The 24,751-nt window shown below is 40.9% G+C and overlaps 1 protein-coding gene and 1 long non-coding RNA gene across 7 annotated transcripts in view; one reads left to right on the top strand and one right to left on the bottom strand.

The window, feature by feature from the left end:
- Positions 1-12,705: 12,705 nt before the first annotated feature.
- On the bottom strand, positions 12,706-22,443 carry LOC138844623 (uncharacterized). Its single transcript, XR_011380734.1, has 3 exons — positions 21,038-22,443; positions 15,540-15,605; positions 12,706-15,239 (listed from the first exon to the last, which is right to left on the bottom strand). It is a non-coding gene; the product is annotated as an uncharacterized lncRNA (long non-coding RNA).
- MIS18BP1 (MIS18 binding protein 1) overlaps positions 22,405-24,751 on the top strand; it is a 60,890-nt gene continuing 58,543 nt past the window's right edge. For 2 of the 6 annotated variants that reach the window (XM_070053709.1, XM_008269549.4), the window contains exon 1: positions 22,469-22,895. The gene's annotated coding sequence lies outside the window, so the exon portion shown is untranslated. Of the gene's footprint in view, positions 22,896-24,751 lie in introns of all 6 variants that reach the window. The other 4 variants (XM_002717974.5, XM_070053711.1, XM_008269548.4 and 1 more) reach the window with 4 other exon arrangements.

The raw sequence follows: 24,751 nt of genomic DNA on the forward strand, positions 1-24,751 counted from the left end.
ATGGATGGGAGACCTCTCCCTCTGTCTCCCCTCCTCACTGTTTGTAACTCTACCTCTCAAATTAATAAATAAAATCTTTAAAAAAAAAAAAAGAAGGAGGTACCTTTCTCTGAAGGGAGAATAGAACTTCCTCTTTGATTATAGCCATGTCTAAATAAAGTCAAAGGTTGTGAACTTAAGAGGCTTCCTTAGCCTTGGCAGCTCATGACAAGAGCCTCAGGTGATTACTGACATCAGAAATAAGACTGTCAATTGTTAAATCAACAACAGGAGTCACTGTGCACTTGTTCCCCATGTAGGACCTCTGTTCTTAATGTGTTGTACTATGAGAATTAACAGTAAAACTAGTCTTCAAACAGTACTTTACACTTTGTGTATCTGTGTGGGTGCAAACTGATGAAATCTTTACTCAGTATAGAGCTGATCTTCTGTATATAAAGATAATTAAAAATGAATCTTAATGAAAAATAGGATGGGATAGGGAGTAGGATACGGGATGGTTTCTGAGTGGGAGGGTGATTATGGGGGGAAGAACCGCTATAATCCCTAAGTTGTACTTTTGAAATTTATATTTATTAAATAAAATTTTTCTATTAAAAAAAGATGGTTGCCTCTTTTTTCACATGTATGCTTTTCTCTCTCTCTCTCTCTTACTCTACAACTTTGTCTTTGTAGAACATTCTCAGAATTTTATGCTCTTTCTTTTCATCTTGTATATGCTTAAGTAATATTGCACAAATATTGTTTGCTTTTAAATAATTTTGTGTCTTCATCGTTTCTCGGCCTTTTGGCTAAGATCAAGTGTAAATAATATTGTGTCTTTGTATAATTTTTATACACAGGTTTTCTTTATTCAAATTAATTTTATTTTTATTTAAAATTCAGAGAGATAGAGGAAGTTGGACATAGGGACACAGAATGAGAGTGAAACAGAAATCTTCCATCCACTGGTTCACTCCCAAAATGCCCAGGATAGCTGGGGTTAGGCCAGGCCAAAGTAAAGAGCCAGGAACACAATCCTGGTCTCCCACAAGAGTGGCAGAGACCCAAAGATTTGAATCATCACCTACTGCCTTCCAGATTGTGCTTTAGCAGAAAGCAGAGCTAGGACTTCACATACTCCAATATCAGATGCAGGTGTCCTTGTCTTAACTGCTACTCCTAATGCCTGTCCTTACATATAGATTTTCAAAAAGGTCATGCCATGGGGCCAGTGCTGTGGCACAGTGGGTTAAAGCTCCAGCCTGCAGCTAGCTAGCTCCACTTCCTACCCAGCTCTCTATTATGGTCTGGGAAAACAGTAGAACATGGCCCAATTCCTTGGGCTCCTGCACCTACGTGGGCGACCCAGAAGAAGCTCCTGGCTCCTGGCTTTGGATCAGTTCATCTCTGGCCATTGTAGTCATCTGGGGAGTGAGTCAGCAGATAGAAGATCTCTCTTTCTCTCTCTCTCTCTGGCTCTACCTCTCTCTGTATCTCTTTCAAATAAATAAAATAATAAATCCTTAAAATAAATAAAAGTCATGCCAGAAGATCTAACCCTACTAATTAATGTATACAACAAAAAGGAAAAAAAATAACTAATACTTTTAACTACTATCACATGCCAAACACTGTCCTAAATACTTTAAGTTTACACTAATTTAATTATGGTAGACACTAAAATATATAGGTTAGAAGAACAGGCTATGGGATAAACTGCATAGGTTTCTTTTAAATTTTTTTAAGTTTTTATTTATTTATTTGAGAGGTAGAGTTACAAACAGAGAGAGGGAGAGACAAAGAGAAAGATCTTTTTCCTCTGGTTTATTCCCCAAATGGTTGCAATGGCTGAAGCTGTGTGGATCCAAAGCCAGAAACCAGGAGCTCCTTCTGGGTGTCCCACGTGGGTGCCAGGGCCCAAGGAATTGGGCCATTTTCTACTGCTTTCCCAGACCATAGCAGAGAACTGGACCAGAAGAGGGACAGCTGGGACATGACCTGGGGCCCATATGGAATGCTAGCACCACAGGTAAAGGCTTAACCTACTATGCCACAGCGCCGGCCCCAGATGTATATACAGGTTTACACCTGTATGTCTTTGATTAATAAATTTCTTAATCTCTCTAAATCTTGGTTTCCCAGTCTTAAAATGAGGCCAATAAAAATATCTACTTTCACTAGGGGGCAGGGTAAATAAAATAAAGTACAAAACACAAATGAGTCACTTAGTGTTTGTTAAATTAATAACAAATATATATTCTTCCAGTAAAACTTTCAAACACCACAATATACCTTCGATTTCATTTGGACTAACATGATTCCAAATTTGGCAAATTTGTGAATCAGTGCCTTTATCATTTTTTGATACAAGTGCAGCTGTTTTTTGCAAAGATGTAAGTTTTAAATAGCAGCAGTTTTTTAGCTTCACATTCCTGAGAAACTGAAAGAGGATGCTTGCCATCTAGTGGAAAACTGTCAAGTTACAGCACCTTTTCTGAGTTCTGGTAAATTCTTTAAGTGAATCTTTCATTTTAAAATATCTCTGTGAGAAATTTCCTTCACAAATCTTTCTGATCACATTTATACAGGGAAAATGCTTGTGGTAGAGCAAAATAATAATAGTAATAATGGGCTCAAATTATCTCCTCAGCAAACAGGAACTGCTTTACAAGAGAATTTAAATGTCATGGTATTTTCAAGTAAAGCTTGAAAGGAAATGGCAGAAAATAATAACAATGAAAAAGATATGTACATGTTTAGGGAGGTGTCATTATTTCCCCTACAGTGTCTATGTAGAAGGACCAAGAATGGAGGAGACCCAAGCACTCAGACTTCTTTCTGATTTTAAGTCTACTTTCTTTGTTTCTATAAGTAATGTCCTCTCTTTTTCTCTACATTTATGTTTTTGTATATAACAGCATGATCATAAAGTTCCAACCTATTTTGTCTTTCTAGAAATCATTTCCTTTTACCCTCAAGAAAGATCCTAAATAACAGCAGACATTTGGTGCAGTGGGTTAAGAAGTTGCTATCTGCGGGCAGTGCAAGTTAAGCTGCCATCTGTAACACTGGGTACAGTTGGAGTCCTCACTGCTCCAACAAAAAAGTAAAACATTTTAAAACACCCTAAACAATGTTTCTTTTTCTTATTGAGTTATCATGTTTAATAAGCATTTCTTGGTTTGAGGTTAATATTATTCATTTAATTGCCAAATATAAAACCCTAAAGGAGAAGCTAAGTCTTATGAAACTACCCAATATTTCCAGAAAAAAATTATGCCAATAAGATCATGAGCTGAGACAATGATGTACAGTTCTTGGGTCAGAACAGTAACTAATCTGCATGTTGAATAAGGTCCCCTCTCTAAAAAGGAGAAAACTTGACAAAGTTATGGGTAATAATTCTTAAAAGAGGCAAATAAGTGGATTCCATAAAACTTTTTGAAAGGTTAATGGTTTTAAAAGATAATGAGGCAGGAACTATGGTTGGAGGTGGGGGTGAGAAATGTGTCAGTAAGGTTAAAGAGAAATGCGTTTGTGCAAAGGATAGGGCAGAAAATGGTTCCTAGGACCTTCTCTCTTTCAAACCAATCTATAGGTGGGGCTGATCCATCCATAAAACAAGCTTGACCTTTCCCCCTTATCCTCCATAGAGACAGAGGAGCGGAAAGAAGGGTAGTGATAGGTGCTAATTGGGGTCTATGATACCTATTCATGGAACTTGTTTGTGCCATCCGTGCATGTTTGTACTTGATCACAAATGTACCAATTCTACCTTGCAACATAGTATCAGTTGGCCTGTCTGACATTATTTGGCCAGTTTTACAGGATTCAGCTCATGGTGGAATTTTTATATACATAATCAGTCCATGTTCCATGGGCATTCATCCTGTCTCCACTAGAGTGAAGAAGCATACTAAAAAGCATGCAGTTCTCCATGGAAAATGGCATTGCTTTGCTCCAGAACCCAAAGGAATAAAATGATTTTCCCACTGGTACTTGCCATAAACTTCACACAGCATCTTGTCTTACCGTTAACACCTTTAATATCGTAGAACCTGTCAAATTTTATGATCCATGTAGCAGGTTGCTTGCACCACAGCCTGAACATGTCACTAGCTCTTTCCTGTTCTACATCCCATTTAAAGATAGCAGTCTTTTGTGTCACTCAGTATATTCATTGAAGAAGTATCCCTAGGTAGAAAATTATGCTGTCTCTGGAACTCAGAGGAATACCACATATTCTGATTCTTTTTTAGCATAGAAAATACAGGATGCAATAATTTGTCTTCTACTTTGGAAGAGATATCCAGCTATATACCTGCTCAATGTATCCCTAAAACATTTATAGATATGGCAAGGACTTAAAACATTTAGACAGTTTATCTCCAACACTCGGAGGACATGTCTTACCAATACCTGCATTGTGCTAGCCATCTTTTACAAACCCAGATCAGTCAACATAATGTCATCAAAGTAACTGAACAGTGTAATGCCAAATGCCAAGATGTTCTATATCTCTACATATTATAATATTACAGATGGAAAACCAGTTAAAAATCTCCCTGGGAAAAACCTGTAAGTGAATAGTACTATCTATTCCATATTAATATAAACTTATTGCTTATTCTTTCATCTAATTAGAATAGAAAAGACTGCATTTTCTGACTCAGTGGTCACTTACCACATATATAAGGTCAAATTAATTATTTTATTTTAATTATTTATTATATTTAATTATTTTATTTTATTATATTTAATATATTTAATTATTGATTTTAATTTAAATATTTTAGCAAAGATTTCTCATCATGTGCAGTAAGTACAGTCAAGAATACCATTTAATTGAGCTTATGTGAGTTTCCAGTCACTTCCTGAAGATCCACTGAATTCTGCAGGTACCTGAATTCTGTAGATACCAGGTAAATTAAATGAAGATATGATAGGGACTAGCACTCCAGCACCCAACCAGGGATTGGCAAACTCTTTTTCAGTAAAAGGCAAAAATAATAAATATTTTTAGCTCTGTAAACCATACAGTCAACCACTTAACTCTATAGCAACCACTTAACTCTGCCACTGTAGCACAAAAGAAGCCCCAGAGAGTACTTAAATAAATAGGCATGGCTGTATTCCTCCAAAAAAAAAATATTTACAAAGACAGGTATTAGGACAGTCCATTGGATTATGCTATTGGATAGTAATAACTATCCAATCTTGATATCTTTATGTACCCATTCTTTTCCCTGTAAGTCCCAAAAGTCTACTACATTCCACCCATTGGCTGTTTCCCCTCTACCAATTCACCCTCCCAATTCACTAAGGGTAAAAGCTTACCAGTGGACATTTGCCAGGAGTTGTTTTGGGTTTCTCACTACCTCCTACACAGCAAACAATCCAGCTCTAAAAACCTATACTATCAGCTCCTTTTTCAGCCTACTCCCAATACCAATTATCAGCAGTTTTCTAGAAGCAGATGAAAATAGAGAATTTGATGTACAAAATGTTTATTACGGATCAACACCTATGAAAGAAAAGTGGGTAAGGGGAAGATTAGGTACCAGCTAAAATGTCTGCATTCCATATCAGAGTGCCTGAGCTGGAGGCCTAGGAGAGCTCCTAGGAAAGTTCAAACCCTGCGGAAGCAGCAGTGATGGCTCAAGTGGTTGGATTCCTGCCATCCACATGAGAGACTTCCATCAAGTTTCAAATGCCCCACTTTGCTCTACCCATTCACCCGCTCTCAGCCATTGCAACCATTCAGGGAGTGAATCAATGAAAAGAAATTCGCTCTCTTTGTTTATCTCTTTGCCTCTTAAATAAACAAATGTTTACAAAACAGAGGCAAGCACTATGTCACAGCATGTTAAGCTACCACTTACAATGCTGATATACCATATGGAAGTGCCAGTTAAAATTCCAGCTGCTCTGCTTCCATTCCAGCTCCCTGCAAATATGTGGGAGAAAATAGTAGATGATGGCCCAAGTACTTGAGCCCCTGTTATCCTTGTGAGAGACCCAGATGGAGTTCCCAGCTCCTGGCTTGGGCCTTAATCCAACCCTAACTGTTGTGGCTGTTTAGGGAGTGAATCAGAAAATAGAAGATCTCTCACTCTGTCTCTTCATCTCTTTCTATGTGTGTGTGTCATTCTGCCTTTCAAATAAATAAACAATCTTTTTTGTAAAAAAAAAATAGTAATAATAAAAAGAGGGGAGGATGGAAAAGCAGGATATGTCAAAGAAATAAATTGAATTGTGATGTAGGTCCAACAAAGTTTCAGCTAATGTGGCAAAAAGCTCTAGAGGAAACATTGTCCATTAAAATGTCCTGAGTTGGGCCAAGCAATGGCTTTATTCTATCACAGAATGCAAGCTTTGCAAAAAAAAAAAAAAAAAAAAGTGACATCAAAATACTTCCCTCTGTCTCTCCTCCCCAGTGTCACTCTGTCTTTGAAATATACAAATCTTTTTTAAAAAATCACCTTGAACAAAGATAAATATCTTAGATCATCTGAAATAAATGAGTAAATGTAGAAAAATAGAATAGCTACTTAATATGAAAATGAGTCAAACATACTTTAAAGCATACACATTTTTCTTTCTATGTATAAATGATGACCAAAATGTAGTCATTGCCAACTAAGCTACATCACAAGTTTGGATGATTTTACTCTTTTAGAATAATCACTGAAATTACATATAAAATTATAAAAACTATTGTACTTTTTTTTAAAGATTTATTTTATTTATTTTATTTATTTATTTATTTATTTGAAAGACAGAGAGAGGTAGAGACAGAGAGAAAGGTCTTACCTCCGCTGGTTCACTCCCCAGATGGCCGCAATGGCTGGAGCTGTGCCGATCCAAAGCCGAGAGCCAGGAGCTTCTTCCAGGTCTCCCACATGGGTGCAGGGGCCCAAGGACTTGAGCCATGTTTACTGCTTTCCCAGGCCATAGCAGAGAGCTGGATTGGAAGAGGAGCAGCCGGGACTAGAACCAGCGCCCATATGGGATGCCAGCACTTCAGGCCAGGGCTTTAACCCACTGCGCCACAGTGCCGGCCCAGAACTACTGTAATTTTATTAACATATTAATAACTCAAACAACTTCAATTTTCCAAGTAAAAAGTATATTACAGACTTAGGTCTTAGGACAAGAATATTATACAATCATTTGCTTTCAGAACGCTCCATATAAGAACTCTGCAGAACATACTGCTAGAAACCAAGCTTGATCAGCTCTGTGATCTTAGGGAAGTATACTTAACTTCTCTGTGCCCCATTTCCACATCTGTAAAAATGAGTACACAGGGGCAGGCACTTGGGTAATTTTCCACTGCTTTCCCAGGTACCTTAGCAGGGAATTGGTTGGGAAGTGAAGCAGCTGGGACTCAAACAGGCACCAATATTGGATGCCTGCATCACAAGTGGCGGCTTTATCTGGTATACCACAATGCCTGCATGGGAGACCTAGAAGAACCTCCTGGCTCTTCAGACCAACCCAGATCCAGCCATTGTGGCCATTTATAGAGTGAACCAACTCATGGAGAATCTCTCTCTCTCTCTCTCTTTCTCATTGTGTTTTCCTCTCTCTCTCTCTGCCACTCTGCCATTCAAATAAATAATTTTTTAAAAAATGGGTAAATAGTAGCCCCATATGAGGTTGTCAAGATTAACTTAGTCAATTCATGTGAAGTACTTGAATAAACATAGAACGCATATTACCTATTATTACACTTACCTTTCTTCTTAAACTAAGACTACTCTCTGGAAGCAAGTTAAGTTGATTATGAGGTAATGGGATATCTTGTGCCATACTCTCATTCCTTCACCCACAAATTATTCTTAATGCAATTCTCAATGCAAAGGAGGTAACAACACTAAACACAAACACCTATTTGATCAGAAACTGAATAAACAGACATGTACCCAAGGATTTATTCTCTCCTGTAAAGACAGAAAGCAGGTATGATGGCTCCACAAAAGCACGAGGGTCACTGGCTCATCCTATGTTCGCCATCATCTTTAGTGACCGTCTTTCATCCTCAAAGTCAACTCATGAACAAGAACAACTGCTAAACTCTAGTTATTACATTCATATTCCAAATAGCAGAAAAGGCCAGTGAGTCTTCTCCCAACCAAATCTATTCCTGCTAAGAGCCTTTTCAGAAGCCCCACACAGGCCTTCCATTGAACTTAGTCTGCAGGTCACGTCTACCTGGAAATAAGATTGGGAAATATAAATTTTTAGCTGGGTATATTACTGTTCTGGGGAAAAACAACTCAACTGCAATTCTGTTTCCTTGATTCAAAGATTGAGTTTCTCTAATCAAAAAGACAAGTGGGAGGGCAGTGTTGTGGCACAGCAGGTTAAGGTACCACTTAACAATGCCAGCATCCCATATGGGTGTCAGTTTGTGTCCCTGCTGCTTGGCTTCACCTAATCCAGTTCCCTACTTTAAAAAAAAAAAAAGTAGTAGAAGATGGCCCAAATGCTTGGGCCCCTGCCACCCACGTGGAAGACACTAATGAGGTGCCAGGCTCCTGGCTTCAGCTTGGCCCAACCCTGGCTGTTGCAGACATCTGAGAAGTGAACCAGTGGAAGGAAGATTCTCTCTCTGAGCTCTGTCTCTCCCTTGCTCTTTCTGTAACTGTGACTTTCAAGTAAATAAATAAATAAATCCTTTAAAAAAAAAAGACAAGTTGACAGCCAGAAATAGCTTCCAAAAATATACAGATAGATAGATAACTACAGATAATTAAGAGCTCTACATAGATAATAAAGAGCTAGCTACAGTAATGCTATGAAATATTCAATTTCCTTATTTGATGTTTAGATGCATAACAAAGATTAAAAAGGAAAGTAGAATAAAAAAACTTAAAGCAATAACATTATTTTCTTAATTTCATGTACATTTTAAGCAATGTGGATTTTTCATTTTTTTTTAAAGATTTATTTAGCCGGTGCCACGGCTCACTAGGCTAATCCTCCACCTTGCGGTGCCAGCACACTGGGTTCTAGTCCCGGTCGGGGCGCCGGATTCTGTCCCGGTTGCCCTTCTTCCAGGCCAGCTCTCTGCTGTGACCAGGGAGTGCAGTGGAGGATGGCCCAAGTGCTTGGGCCCTGCACCCCATGGGAGACCAGGATAAGTACCTGGCTCCTGCCATCGGATCAGCGCGGTGCGATGGCAGCAGCATGCCAGCCGCAGTGGCCACTGGAGGGTGAACCAATGGCAAAGGAAGACCTTTCTCTCTGTCTCTCTCTCTCTCACTGTCCACTCTGCCTGTCAAAAAAAAAATTTATTTATTGGCCGGCGCCACGGCTCACTTGGCTAATCCTCCACCTGTAGCACCAGCACCCCGGCTTCTAGTCCCAGTTGGGGCGCCAGATTCTGTCCCGGTTGCTCCTCTTCCAGTCCAGCTCTCTGCTGTGGCCTGGGAGGATGGCCCAAGTGCTAGGGTCCTGCACCCACATGGAAGACCAGGAGGAAGCAATTGGCTCTTGGCTTCAGATTGGTGCAGCGTGCCAACCGTGGCAGCCATTTGGGGGGTGAACCAACGGAAAAGAAGATCTTTCTCTCTGTCTCTCTCTCTCACTGTCTAACTCTGCCTGTTAAAATAAATAAATAAATAAATAAATAAATAAATAAATATTTTAAAAAAGATTTATTTATTTACTTGAAAGTCAGAGTTATGCAGAGAGAGAGAGAGAGGTCTTACATCCACTGGTTCACTCTCCAACTGGCCACATTGCTGCAATGGCTAGAGCTGAGCCAATCCAAAGGCAGGAGCCAGGAGTTTCTTCCAGGTCTCCCACGGAGGTGCAGGTACCCAAGGATTTGGGCCATCTTCTGCTTTCCCAGGCCATAGCAGAGAGCTGGATTGGAAGTGGAGCAGCCAGGACTTGAGCCAGCACCCATTTGTGATGCCAGCACTGCAGGTGGTCTGTGGTATGGCACCGCGCCCTTGGAGATTTTTTTCTGAACTGAAAAAATCAAAATTGTATTTTTGAGAGTGGATTTTTTTCCTTTTTAGAGTCATGTAGTATGTATCTGTAGTAGTTAACAGCCATATTCATCATAATATGGATAAATTCTATGTACAATAAAAGTGAATGGAGCTGAAATAAGATAGAGAAAAACATGAAAGAGTGAAAGAAAAGGCTGACAGTGTTCAGGTCTCATCGTATAATCCCTGAATTGCCTAAAACCTCTCTGGCTTTCAAAAAAAAATTTTTTTATACTATGAGCTAACTCTGTCCTTAAAACAAAGATCCTTTTGACATAAAAGAATTTTGAGTTGGATTTACCCCCAGGAGCTCTTGGGTAAACCAAATGATATCTTTCAGACTATTAAAATGCATTAAAAGAAAAAATGCATTAAAAGTACATTCAAGGGGCTGGTGCTGTGGTATAGCGGGTAAAGCTGTCGTCTGCCATGCTGGCATCCCATATGGCACCGGTTCAAGTCCCGGCTGCTCCACTTTGCATCCAGCTCTCTGCTATGGCCTGGGAAAGCAGAAGATGGCCCAAATCCTTGGGTACCTGCACCTCCATGGGAGACCTGGAAGAAACTCCTGGCTTCTACTGCCTGGGAAAGCAGTAGAAGATGACCCAAGTCCTCGGGACCCTGTACCCACATGGGAGACCCAGAAGCAGCTCCTGGCTCCTGGCTTCAGCCTGACCCAACACCAGGCTGTTGAGGCCATTTGGTGAATGAACCAGTGGATGGAAGATTCTCTGTCTCTGTCTGTCCTCCTCTCTCTGTAACTCTACCTTTCAAATAAATAAAAAAAAATTACAAAAATATGTAAAAAGAGCAATAATATAGCACATGTTATGGTGGGATAAACTACTGTTTGCAAAGCTGGCATCCCATGTCACAGTGTTGGATGGAGTCCCGACTGTTTTGCTTCTGATCCAGTTTTGTGCTAATGTGCTTGGGAAGGCAGTTGGTGATGACTCAAGTACTTGGACCCCTGTTACCTTTGTGAGAGACCAGGGTGGAGTTCCCGGCTTAGGCCTGGCCCATCCCCAGCTATTGAGGCTGTTTGGGGAGTAAACCAATGGATGGAAGAGCTTCATCTGTCTGCCTCTATTTCTCTGCCTTTGAAATACATTTTAAAAATTTTTAAAGGGTTAAAAAGCAAAACAAATTAAAGTATATAATTAAGTATACTACACTCTCACTTATTTGACTATACTTTTTTTAAAAAATATTTCTTTATTTATTTGATAGGCAGAGTTACGGAGAAGCAGAGGTACCCATATGGGTGCCCATATGGGATGCCAGCATCTCTGGCAGAGGCTTAACCTGCTACACCACAATGCTGGCCCCTATTTTTACTTATTTAATTGTCATGAACATTTGAGTATCTTTTCACTTTGACTATCCATTGATATTTATTCTTTTCTCCTCTTCAACTTTCTGCTCTTCTTTTTGTAAGAATGGTATCCTACAACAAACATAATACTCTAGGATGGATATATCAGAACAAAGTAGGGGTCTCAATAACCTCATTTATTCTGAATACTTCTGATTGCTTTCGTAGTAATCCTTCTCCTGTTTTGGGCTTCAATAATCCAATTTTGGTTTTGGAACCCAATCCTTTCCTAGCCTCAGTTTTTGATAATTCTAGGTGCTTTATCATTGGCCCTATGGATGGAATAGGTAACCTGGGCTTTAATCGATCACAGAATAAACAGAGTCAAGATATGGAGAGAGCAAAACCAGGTCCTGATCAAGTTGCATCTGAACCTAATAATAACCCTTCTTAGTTACATGAACTAATTGTTCCTTTTCTGTTTAAGCCAGTTTGGATTAGGTTTTGTCACTTCCTATTAAAAACATTTCCATTCATCCACTTAAAAATTATATATTACTTGACAGCATTATCAGAAGTATTCAGAATAAATGAGGTTATTGAGACCCATACTTTGACACTCCCATATAAGAGCTAAACAGGAAGAGATCACAACACACATGGACATTATATACAATAGTCATTCTGAGTTAGAAGCTCAAACAGTATTCATGGGCATAGATTCCAGGTACCACAAAAGACATACTAAATTATTTAGGAAAGCTTAAAATTTTGGCTTTACACCATGAATTTTTAGTTTTTCACAACCTTCATAATCCAGATGAATCCACAAAGCATAGTCATTTTTACCATAAACTACATTGCTATCCACATTGTGAACATTTTATCTTTGTTAGTTTTGCATACAATTAGAAATTAGAAATAGAATTAGAAAGTTAATTCAAGTTCAAATTTGTACACAAAGAAAAAGAGAGTTAAGCTTTTACTCATTCTTTAACGTAGCCTTTTCCAGTTTCCTATTAAATATCCATGAAGTCACACACAGAAAAAAAAAAAAAAGACAAAAGCTCACATTAAGATCCAAAACTAGTGACCAGTGCTGTACTGCAGCAGATCAAGCCACCACCTGTGATGCCAGCATCCCATATGGGTGCCACTTTGAGTCTTGGCTGCTCCACTTCCAATCAACTTCCTGCTAATGAGTCTGGGAAAGCAGCAGAAGATGACCCAAGTACTTGGGGCCCTGTCACTCACGTGAGAGGCCTGGATAGAGTTCCAGGCTCTTGGCTTCAGCCTGGCCTAGCACAGCTATTGTAGCCATTTGGGGAGTGAACCAGCAGATGGAAGATCGATCTCCCCCCCAACACTCTCTCTCCATTTCACATAAAATAAAAAGAAATCTTTTTTATAAAAATACCCAAAACTAAAACTGATAGATGTTTTAATGATGGAATATGAGAGAAAATGTACTTTATGACAGGACCTATCTGCTATAACGTGAATGGTACTTTTCTGAGAATTTAAACTCTGCTTCATAGAACAAAGATTTCCTGAAAATGAGTTAGAAGATAATAAATACTTCATTGCTGTATGTTTCTGAAGTTAGAGATATAGGGTCTTCACCAATCAGAAATTTACAAAACTCTCCTCTTTTTAAAAAGAGCTAATCCATGAACTGACCCTCCATCTCTCTCTTCTGTACTGTTTGGGGACAATTTTCCAATGCTCTCGTGTTCCTGTATGGCTCATAAAGAAGCATTAACAGCTTTTGTTCTAGGCTATCTTTTCAAGCGTGTTTGTATGGCAAACAGTCATGGAAGATAGAAATTGTGTCTCTTTAAAGCAGAGAGCAATTTCATTTCCTAACCAGAAAGAGATGTATCTAGTGAAATGCTTTAGTGAAAACTGACCCAGTACAGGAGATATTAGAGACCTAACCTTTGGGTACAAGGAAGCTGTTAAGAGGTATAGCTTGGGCCTGGCATTGCCACATAGCAGGTAAAGCTGCCACCTGTGATCCAGCACCCCATAAGGGAGCCAATGGGCACCAGTTTGCATTCCAGCTGCTCCATTTCTGATCTAGCTCCCTGTTAATGGCCTGAGAAAAGCAATGGAAGAAGGCCCTGGTGTTTGGGCCCCCGACATCCACATATGAGAGACCTTGAAGAAGCTCCTGACTCCGGGTTTTGGACCAGCCCAGCTCCAGGCAAAGCAGCTATTTGTGAAGTGAACCAGCAGATAGAAGCTCTCTCTCTATCTCTCCGGTCTCTCTGTCTCTCTCTCTAACTCTGACTTTCAAAAATGAATAAACAGATGTTTTAAAAAGTAAAACATGTACTTCCATTTTTTAAAAGGAAGTACAGCTTTTTTTGTATTTCAGATCACCAAAAGTTTTTAAAATGAAAGGCTCCAAGTACACATGAAAAAAAGTGGAGATGTGGGCTGAAAATAGCAGAAATGATTGAAAGTCTGTATATTAAAAATAGTCATTTCCCAGACCTCTCCAACAACTCAAGACTTGAGGACATCTGTGACAGTTGAGAAATATACAGGAAATTCATGGCTATTTAGAATAGGAAGATGAGCTGGCACCGTGGCTCAATAGGCTAATCCTCTGCCTGCGGCACCGGCACCCAGGGTTCTAGTCCTGGTCGGGCGCCAGATTCTGTCCTGGTTGCTCCTCTTCCAGTCCAGCTCTCTGCTATGGCCCGGGAGTGCAGTGGAGGATAGCCCAAGTCCTTGGGCCTGCACCAGCATGGGAGACCAGGAGAAACACCTGGCTCCTGGCTACGGATCAGCGCGGTGCGCCAGCTGCAGCACACTGGCCGCAGTGGCCATTGGGGGGTGAACCAACGGAAAAAGGAAGACCTTTCTCTCTGTCTCTCTCTCTCACAGTCCACTCTGCCTGTCAAAAAATTTTAAAAAAAAGATTTATTAGAATAGGAGAATGAAGGAAAGAAGCAGGGAAAAATCCATCATGGCTTTTAGGTTTCTGATTTGCAATGGAAAAACAGACTTCATTGGGATAAACAGTAGCACAGGAGACAATTTAAGAGTGGGATTTTTGGGGTTGGGAGGTGGAAGGTGAGGAGTTAGGGATACAAAATGATTGAAAGTTGTATTTTGAACATGTTGACTTTGATATAGCTATGGGAAATTTGAGTGAAATTGTCCCTGAGGTGCTGAGAAAGAGACTCCCTCCAACCCACTGAACCTGGTTAGTGTGGAAGACATTGAGCTCTGATTTTGCTTCTCTTCTCAATGAGGGAAATGAAACCCAGAACTATGGGAAGATGGAGGGGGTTTGGGAGCATGAGGATAGCCAAGCAAAATTTCCCGCAGCAGGCAACAGGCAAGACTAGAATATAACACACTCCAGTGCAGGCACCCATTTAACCACAAGATGGCATCAGAGCTAAACTACAGAAGAGCAGTATTCAGAACCTCTTCCAGAGCTGCAAAGCCATTACTTACAGGGTTGTAGGCATTGTTTGTTAGCAAGCAGGAGCTCTCACAGATGAATATGTATTTTAAAAAAAAGATATTTGGAATATTCCAAAACAAATTATGCAGGATTCAGTGTGGTAAAGGGGCTGGGAAGATAATGATGAGCAGACAACTGAAAGGACATGAGTCATGTAGGTGTTTGTTTAAATTGTACATCAGGATTGTGGGATGGCAGATGTTTGCCCTCAACATGAATGACAAGATTATGAAAGGTGGTACAGAAATTAGGTTAACTTGCATAGCAATCAGAAACACGAGTAAAGACACTAGCAGGTCTATATATCAACAAACAGGACAACAGGCCTCACCCCTAAGTGGTTCTTGAAGAGCCCCCCAGGCCAAATATTGCATTAGATGTGAACATATTGCCTTCTTGATATTTAACAAATGCGACTGCAAGCACTTCAGTCCAGTCACTCACAGTGGAACTAGATGAGTTAGAAAAAAGATCAAATCAGTGTTAGCATCTCATTCATCCATCTCCAGTAATTTTTTGTCCTAAGAATCAGATCAGCATATGTAATATTTAAATGTATATGAACTGTATTGCTTCCAACATATAGTCATATCTTGTCAATCTTTCCCATTGAACAAACCTTCTCTCACAAAACCTGGATAGTTGCCCTGAAGATTCCCTCCTCATCAATCCTCTAGATGTGTATCACCTCAGCTTTTCATAAATTTAAATACCTGAAGAGTTACTAAGAAAGGGAGGAGCTTTATTTTACCTCATGGTTTGGAGGCTGACAGTTCCAGATCACACACGTGAGTTTAGCATCTGGTGACTATGGAGGCTGGAAATAGCAAAGCATATGCAAAGGAATGATCACAAGGGAAATCAGGAAGCCAAGAGAAACAGGATACACTGTCTCGCAAGAACTATCTTCCAGGGCAATCTCCTGAATACCCAAAAACCTCACACTAGGCTCATTTCCCAAACACCATGATTAGATCAAGCCTCTACTCTTATCTGTCAATAATTAACATTAATTCAAACCTTAAGATAAGACTTTGAAGAATAAACAATGCATGATTTGGGCAGCCAAATTTTTTTCAACTACAGAAAGTCCTGCTCAGGGAAACAGTGGTTGTACACTGTGCCTTACGTAAGGGGGCTGTTTCATGGTGAAATTTTTTTAAACTTTTATTTAATAAATATAAATTTCCAAAGTAAAGCTTATGGATTACAATGGCTTCCCCCCCATAACTTCCCTCCCACCCACAACCCTCCCAACTCCCGCTCCCTCTCCCTTCCATTTACATAGATTCATTTTCAATCATCTTTATATACAGAAGATCAATTTAGTATATATTAAGTAAATCTTTCAACAGTTTTCACCCACACAGAAACACAAAGTGTAAAATACTGGTTGAGTACTAGTTATAGCATTAAATCACAATGTACAGCACATTTAGGACAGAGATCCTACATGAGGAGTAAGTGCACAGTGACTCCTGTTGTTGACTTAACAATTGACACTCTTGTTTATGGCATCAGTAATCACTCTAGGCTCTTGTCATGAGTTGCCAAGGCTATGGAGGCCTTCTGAGTTCACCGACTCTGATCATATTTAGACAAGGTCATAGTCAAAGTGGAAGTTGTCTCCTTCCCTCAGAGAAAGGTACCTCCTTCTTTGATGACCTCTTCTTTCTACTGGGATCTCACTCACAGAGATCTTTCATTTAGGTTGTTTTTTTTTTTTTTTTTTTTTTTTTTTTTTTTTTGCCAGAGTGTTTTGGCTTTCCATGCCTGAAATACTCTCAAGGGCTTTTCAGCCAGATCTGAATGCCTTGAGGGCTGATTCTGAGGCCAGAGTGCTGTTTAGGACATCTGCCATTCTATGAGTCTGCTGTGTATCCTGCTTCCCATGTTGGATCATTCTCTCCCTTTTTTATTCTATCAGTTAGTATTTGCAGACACTAGTCTTGTTTATATGATCCCTCTGACTCTTAGTCCTATCATTATGATCAGTTGTGAACAGAAATTCATCACTTGGACTAGTGAGATGGCATTGGTACATGCAACCTTGATGGGATTGAATTCGAATCCCCTGGTATGTTTCTAACTCTACCATTTGAGGCAAGTCTGAATGAGCATGTCCCAAATTGTACATCTCTTCCCTCTCTTATTCCCACTCTTATATTTAGCAGGGATCAATTTTCAGTTAAGTTTCAACACTTAAGAATAACTGTGTATTAATTACAGAGTTCAACCAATAATATTATTATTATATATTATTATTATATGTTATTAGTATTATATCAAATTATTAGAGAACATTGGAGAAACCCTGCAAGACATTGGCACCGGCAAAGTCTTCTTAGAAAAGACCCCGGAGGCACAGGCAGTCAAAGCCAAAATTAACTATTGGGATTGCATCAAATTGAGAAGTTTTTGTACTACAAAAGAAACAGTCAGGAAAGTGAAGAGGCAACCGACAGAATGGGAAAAAATATTTGCAAACTATGCAACTGATAAAGTATTAATAACCAGAATCCACAAAGAGATCAAGAAATTCCACAACAACAAAACGAACAAACCACTTAAGAGATGGGCCAAGGACCTCAATAGACATTTATCAAAAGAGGAAATCCAAATGGCCAACAGACACATGAAAAAATGTTCAAGATCACTAGCCATCAAGGAAATGCAAATCAAAACCACAATGAGGTTTCACCTCACCCTGGTTAGAATGGCTCACATTCAGAAATCTACCAACAACAGATGCTGGCGAGGATGTGGGGAAAAAGGCACACTAACCCACTGTTGGTGGGAATTCAAACTGGTAAAGCCACTATGGAAGTCAGTCTGGAGATTCCTCAGAAACCTGAATATAGCCCTACCATACAACCCAGCCATCCCACTCCTTGGAATTTACCCAAAGGAAATTAAATTGGCAAACAAAAAAGCAGTCTGCACCTTAATGTTTATTGCAGCTCAATTCACAATAGCTATGACCTGGAATCAACCTAAATGCCCATCAACAGTAGATTGGATAAAGAAATGATGGGATATGTACTCTATAGAATACTATACAGCACGGCCGGTGCCGCGGCTCACTAGGCTAATCCTCCACCTTGTGGTGCCGGCACACCGGGTTCTAGTCCCGGTCGGGGCACCGGATTCTGTCCTGGTTGCCCGCCTTCCAGGCCAGCTCTCTGCTGTGGCCAGGGAGAGCAGTGGAGGATGGCCCAAGTCCTTGGGCCCTGCACCCAATGGGAGACCAGGAGAAGCACCTGGCTCATGCCATCGGATCAGTGCGGTGCACTGGCCGCAGCGCGCCGGCCGCGGCGGCCATTGGAGGGTGAACCAACGGCAAAGGAAGACTTTTCTCTCTGTCTCTCTCTCTCACTGTCCACTTTGCCTGTCAAATAAATAAATAAAGAATACTATACAGCAGGAAAAAAAAATCCGGTCATTTGCAACAAAATTGAGGAATCTGGAAAACATCATGCTGAGTGAAATAAGCCAGTCCCAAAGGGACAAATATCATAGGTTCTCCCTGATCGGTGACAACTAACCGAGCACCAAAAAGGAAACCTGTTGAAGTGAAATGGACACTATGAGAAATGGTGATGAGATCAGCCCTTGCCCTGTTTTTTGTTTTGTTTTGTTTTTTGACAGACAGCGTGGACAGTGAGAGAGAGAGACAGAGAGAAAGGTCTTCCATTTGCCGTTGGTTCACCCTCCAATGGCCGCCGCAGCTGGCGTGCTGCAGCCAGTGCACCGCACTGATCCGAAGGCAGGAGCCAGGTGCTTCTCCTGGTCTCCCATGGGGTGCAGGGCCCAAGCACTTGGGCCATCCTCCACTGCATTCCTGGGCCACAGCAGAGAGCTGGCCTGGAAGAGGGCCAACCGGGACAGAATCCGGTGCCCCAACCCGGACTAGAACCCGATGCCCCAACCTGGACTAGAACCCGGTGTGCCGGCACCACAAGGTGGAGGATTAGCCTAGTGAGCCATGGCACCGGCTTCCTTGCCCTGAGACTGAGCACCAAAGGGGAAACTTGTTGAAGTGAAATGGACACTGTGAGAAACAGTGACTTGATCAGCTCTTCTCCTGACGGTTGATGTACAATGTAATACTTTATCCATTTTAGTATTTTTTTTGTTCTAGTACCATTGGTTGAACTCTGTAATTAACACACAATTGTTCTTAGGTGTTTAAATTTTAACTGAAAAGTGATCCTGTTAGGAATTTGGAAAACATTATGTTGAGTGAAATAAGCCAATCCCAAAGGGACAAATACCACTTGTTCTCCTTGATAGGTGACAACTAACTGAGCACCAAAAAGGAAACCTGTTAAAGTGAAATGAACACTATGAGAAATGGTGACTTGATCAGCCCTCACCCTGACTGTTGATGAGCAGCTTAATATGTTATACCTCTTAGTATTTTTTTGGTTTGTTCTACTTAATACTTTTGGTTGAATACTGTAATCAATACACAATTCTTCTTAAGTGCTGAAACTTAACTGAAAAGTGTTCGCTGTTAAATATAAGAGTGGGAATAAGAGAGGGAAGAGATGTGCAATTTGGGACATGCTCAAGCTGACTTGCCTCAAACGGTGGAGTTAGAAACATACCAGGGGATTCCAATTCAATCCCATCGAGGTGGCATGTACCAATGCCATCTCACTAGTCCCAGTGATCAATTTCTGCTCACAATTGATCGTAATGATAGGACTAAGAACCAAAGGGATCACATAAACAAGAATAGTGTCTGCAAATACTAGCTGATAGAATAAAAAAGGGAGAGAATGATCCAACATGGGAAGTGAGATACACAGCAGACCCATAGAATGGCAGATGTCCTAAACAGCACTCTGGCCTCAGAATCAGCCCTTAAGGCATGCGGATCCGGCTGAAATGCCCATGAGAGTATTTCAGGCATGGAAAGCCAAGACACTCTGGGGGGAAAAAAAAACCTAAATGAAAGATCTCTGCGAGTGAGATCCCAGTGGAAAGAATGGGTCATCAAAGAAGGAGGTACCTTTCTCTGAAGGGAGGAGAGAACTTCCACTTTGACCATGGCCTTGTCTAAAAATTATCAGAGTCAGTGAACTCAGGGGGCTTCCACAGCCTTGGCAACTCATGACAAGAGCCTAGAGTGATTACTGATGCCATAAACAAGAGTGTCAATTTGTTAAGTCAACAACAGGAGTCACTGTGCACTTACTCCTCATGTAGGATCTTTGTCCTTAGTGTGCTGTACATTGAGATTTAATGCTATAACTAGTACTCAAACAGTATTTTTCACTTTATGTTTCTGTGTGGGAGCAAACTGTTGAAATCTTTACTTAATGTATGCTAAACTGATCTTCTGTATATAAAGAGAATAGAAAATAAAAAAAAAAAACAACTACTCTTAGGTGTTTAATTAATGCTATAACTAGTACTCAAATAGTATTTTACACTTTGTGTTTCTATGTGGGTGTAAACTGTTGAAATCTTTACTTAATATATGCTAAATTGATCTTCTGTATATAAAGATAATTGAAAATTAATCTTGATGTGAATAGAAGGGGAGAGGGAGTGGGAGAGAGGAGTGTTGTGGGTGGGAGGGAAGTTATGGGGGGGGAAGCTATTGTAATCCATAAGCTGTACTTTGGAAATTTATGTTCATTAAATAAAATAAAATATAAAAAAGTCAAAAAAAAAAAAACAACGTAATACATGGTTACATTTGACAAGAGTAGTAGGGGCCCATGCCACGGCTCACTTGGTTAATCCTCCACCTGCAGCGCCAGCATCCCATAAGGGCGCCAATTCTAGTCCTGGTTGCTCCTCTTCCAGTCCAGCTCTCTGCTGCGGCCCAGGAGGGCAGTGGAGGAGGGCCCAAGTGCTTGGGCCTCTGTACCTGGGTGGGAGACCAGGGAGAAGCACCTGGCTCCTGGCATTTGGGGTGGTGAACCTTTCTCTGTCTCTCTCATTGTCTATAGCTCTTCCTGTCAAATAATAAAAAAAAAAAAAAGTAGGATTCCTCTACCTTGGCACCATTGACATTTTAGCCTAGATGCCTTCTAGGATGTTAGTGGCATTACTGTCTATCCACCATACGCAAGTGACACTCTCCCTAGTTGTGATCATGTCTCCAGACATTGCCTTATTGTCCCCTAATGGGATAAAATGATATCTGGATAAGAATCATAGGCCTTGAAGAAATAGCACTTTTCTAATCTCCCCCAAAGCATCATAAGATCAGTTAGTAGTTCCAGAACTTACCATGGTCCTGTGAATATTCCTCAGGCTAAGCAGTCCCAGATGACAACTTCCACACAATATGAGGTTTCTAGTCCCTTTCCTCCTATGTCTGTTTTCTGGACTCTACTTGGGTATGCATGTGTTTTCATGAGTCATGGAATAGTACAGATTATTCCAGACTATGAACTAGAAGAAGCTCTTTCTTCCAAGCAAGGCAGCATGTTGGTGGTCCAACGAACATTATTTCTTTGCCTCTACCCCTTCTCATAGTATTTTTTTTTAAATCTACGAATGGTTTTATCCAATTTTTTTTGGAAAGTTAAGTCATCCTTATGTAAATTTCTGCTGTTGTACACCCTGGAGTACATTGGATATTTGCTACTTCTCATATTAGAAGTAGCCAATTTAAAAAATAAAAATCCGCAATCCCTGGGTGTCTACCTTTAATATTTCAGGGTCTTTATCTAAACGTGTGAGCCATGGCTACCTCTATCATGACGCATAAAAATCTCTCACACCTCACTCTTCAGATGCTTTGGAAGTTGAACGTTTAACTCCTCCAAGTCCCCATCCACTACAAAGTCTGTTTTATAAATGCGGCTTAACATAAAAGGGTCTGTTTTTTTCTAAACATGTCCAGTATTTTCTCATTATGGTGAACAGGCAATTCCACTTTATCCATGTAGATTTGTTTCCCTTCTTTGCATTAATCTGTTTTACATTTGTTTTGGATTCTGAACATACTCGGTGTGCACAACATTTAGTAGATATATAATTAAGGAAAGGGGATTCTAATAGTCACTTGAAAAGAAAAAACGTCTAACACAACCTTTTTGGTCCAGTACTAACAGGAATATTCGAGAGAGGACTCTGGGAATTGAAGAAGCAGCTCTCCTGTCTCAAATGCCGACTAGGGAAAACCAGGAGTGGATTCTGGGAGACAGGACGCGAGGTTTAGGGATGAAAACACTTGTTAGTGTCCCAGCTTCCCCGTCCCCGGGCCAAGACTCAAAGGCGGCGCAGGTCACAGGGCTGCCGGCGCCGGCGCTGGCTGCACAGGTATTCCGCGGTTCTTAAGGCTGAGCTCAGCCTAAGGACAACTGTCACAAACTGCACCGCAATCTAGATTTGTCCAGAGTAACGCGTTTAGAATTCGAAATAATTATAAATTAGAAACGGGGTGGGGGGGGATGAACCCTTCTGGCGGGAATACCTGACACTAAATAACGGTGTGTGAAAGGGCATTTAGCTTGTTCTCCTCAAATAGACGGCTTACTGAGAAAAGCATTCAACAAATCTTGCCCCAGAACGCTACGAGCGGAAAACAGACGGCCACTAATAAGCCCCACTTATAGGCGCGACGGGTGGTAGCCGGGACGGGCCAAACTTGGTGATCGTACTTGCGCCGAAGCTCGCCGGCGGCGTCTGACGAGCGCCTTCCGGACGCAAAGCATTATGGGAGGCGCGGCGGCCTGCGTGGTGGGGGCGCGCCCTGTGGAGACACAACGAACTCTGAGGGGAGTGACGCGCCCACTGCAGTGGCAGCTTGGGGGTCACACGCTTTTTGTGGTCATCGGGCGTTGTCCACGCGGCGCAGGGGCTGCCCTCAGTTTTCTCGAGTCCCCTTGAAACGCACGGTGACGCATTTCCTGAGCGTGCCAATCCCGGGCTGACGGGAGGGCGGGCTCTTCAAATTTGAATTCCCAGACTTGTAAGTGCTGGGGAACCTCGCAGCGTTTGTGAGCGACTCCTGAGGCCCGGCTGCGGCGGACGGCGGTCGTCGTGGGCCTGAGGCGCGAGCCCGTGGGCGTGGAGCTCGCCTGCGCACGTAGCCGAACCGGGACTGCTGTGGCCTCGCCTACCCGGCCCGCCCGCCAAGGTACCACCTCTCCGCCCCGCTCCCCTCGCCCCGCGTTCCGGATCCCTGCGGCCTGCGCGCGTCGCCCGGCTTTGCTATTCGCGGCCCTTCCCAGCCTCTGTTGACTGAGGCAGTGGTTTGTCCGCGGCGCGTTCACCCGTGAGTGGGTGCTGCGTGTCCGCTGCAGCTGTCAAGGCAGTAGAACACTCAGGTTACAGCGGTGGACACTCTAGGTCTGCGTTCTAGAAATCGCCTCTGGGAAAAAATAATTTGAGTTGGAATGATTACTGGGCAGGCAATTTGTTTGTGTCAGTGCCCGGCTCTTCACCTTGGGATCCACGACCCCCAGGGCTGTAGGAACTATCGACCCATCCGACTTAGGTGTTTTTCTGAGGAAACTTTATGCTAGTTGCACAGGTTTTCAGTTGTTAATTTATTTAGAAAATGGAAGGTCCGTCTAGAGATCAGCAATGTTTATAGTTTGATGTACTTCCAGATTTTTTTTTCTGTGCTTATACTCATAAGTTGTGTGCTTTATATGACTTTTTACAGACATATAGTTATACCTGATCTCTTCTGTTTTAACTTTTGGTAGTTTCTATGTCAGTATATATAAAATATTTTCGTATATAATATTGAATATATATGTTGAATTATGTTGATATAGAACTTCTTTCCCCTGATTAGCGGACATTCAGTTTTCTAATCTCCCCAGTTCTCTCGATAGCCTATGTTGCCTATTAGTTAAGCACTTGGGCTCTGTAATCGCATAGACTTGGTTCCTCCTCTTCCTCACTTACTGTGAAGTGTCAACTTGGGCAGGTAACTTTACCAGACTAAACAATAATGGCATCTATTAAAAGAGTTGCTTTAAGATTATATAGCAGCTAACAGGTAGTAAATACTATTTTTATCATTCTGGTAAGTAAAAGAAAGCTCCCTGTTTGAATTTTACATCTGTATTTTTTAGTTAATTGGGTGTGGTTTGATTCACTTATCAGCCTTTTGTATTAATCGCCTTTTATATCCTTTAGTCATTTTATGGATTAATAATTTTAATAAACTGATTAATTGTATATTTATTAGCTCTTACGTTCTGCATTTTTTTTTCAAGTGTTATATTTGTCTGTTAACTTTAAATTCTCAGTTTCCTCAACTCCATCTCCCAGTTTTGGTTTGTGTTCTCTGGCATTTTTTATTTTGTATTCCATTATAGAAATTGTTATTATCATTGCTAATGTGATAAATTCCTGAAAACTTTGTGTCTTTTTGGGAGAAAGAGTAATAGTTACATTATCGTATACATGATAACAATTTTTTAGCCTTGGTTCTGTTTACATATTTCCTATAAGACTATCTACCCTTTCATGCTGTGATTTTCTTATTCCTGGATCTTTACTGCTAAATAAGTGGCAGTTTTTCCTTAGTCATCAGCATTTGTCAGTTTTCAGAACAAGATGAAAGGACTCAATTTTCTCAACAGCTGTAAGAAGTTAATGAAAGCAGAACATTTTAGAATTTATCTATTCTACTCCAAAAAGAGTCTATTTAGAAGGAGCTGATTTTTTATTAGTTACGTTCATCTGTTAAACCAAGCCTTCAGGACAAACTGTTCTTTCCTCCACTTGAAGGGTGCTAATTATTATGATTGTTGTTATTTTCTGAAGAGGGATTTTTTTAAAAAAAGGTTTATTTATTTGAAAGGCACAGTTGAGGGGGAGGTGGGATAGCTTCTGTACACTGGTTCGCTCCCCCAGATGGCTGAAGCCAGGAGCCTTGAACTCGATCTAGGTCACTCACATGGGTATAGGGGCCATCCTCTGCTGCTTTCCCAGGCGGCATTAGCAGGGACCTGCCAGGAGTAGAACCTGCCCTCA

Source organism: Oryctolagus cuniculus, chromosome 12, assembly GCF_964237555.1.
Source record: "Oryctolagus cuniculus chromosome 12, mOryCun1.1, whole genome shotgun sequence".
NCBI lineage: Eukaryota > Metazoa > Chordata > Mammalia > Lagomorpha > Leporidae > Oryctolagus > Oryctolagus cuniculus.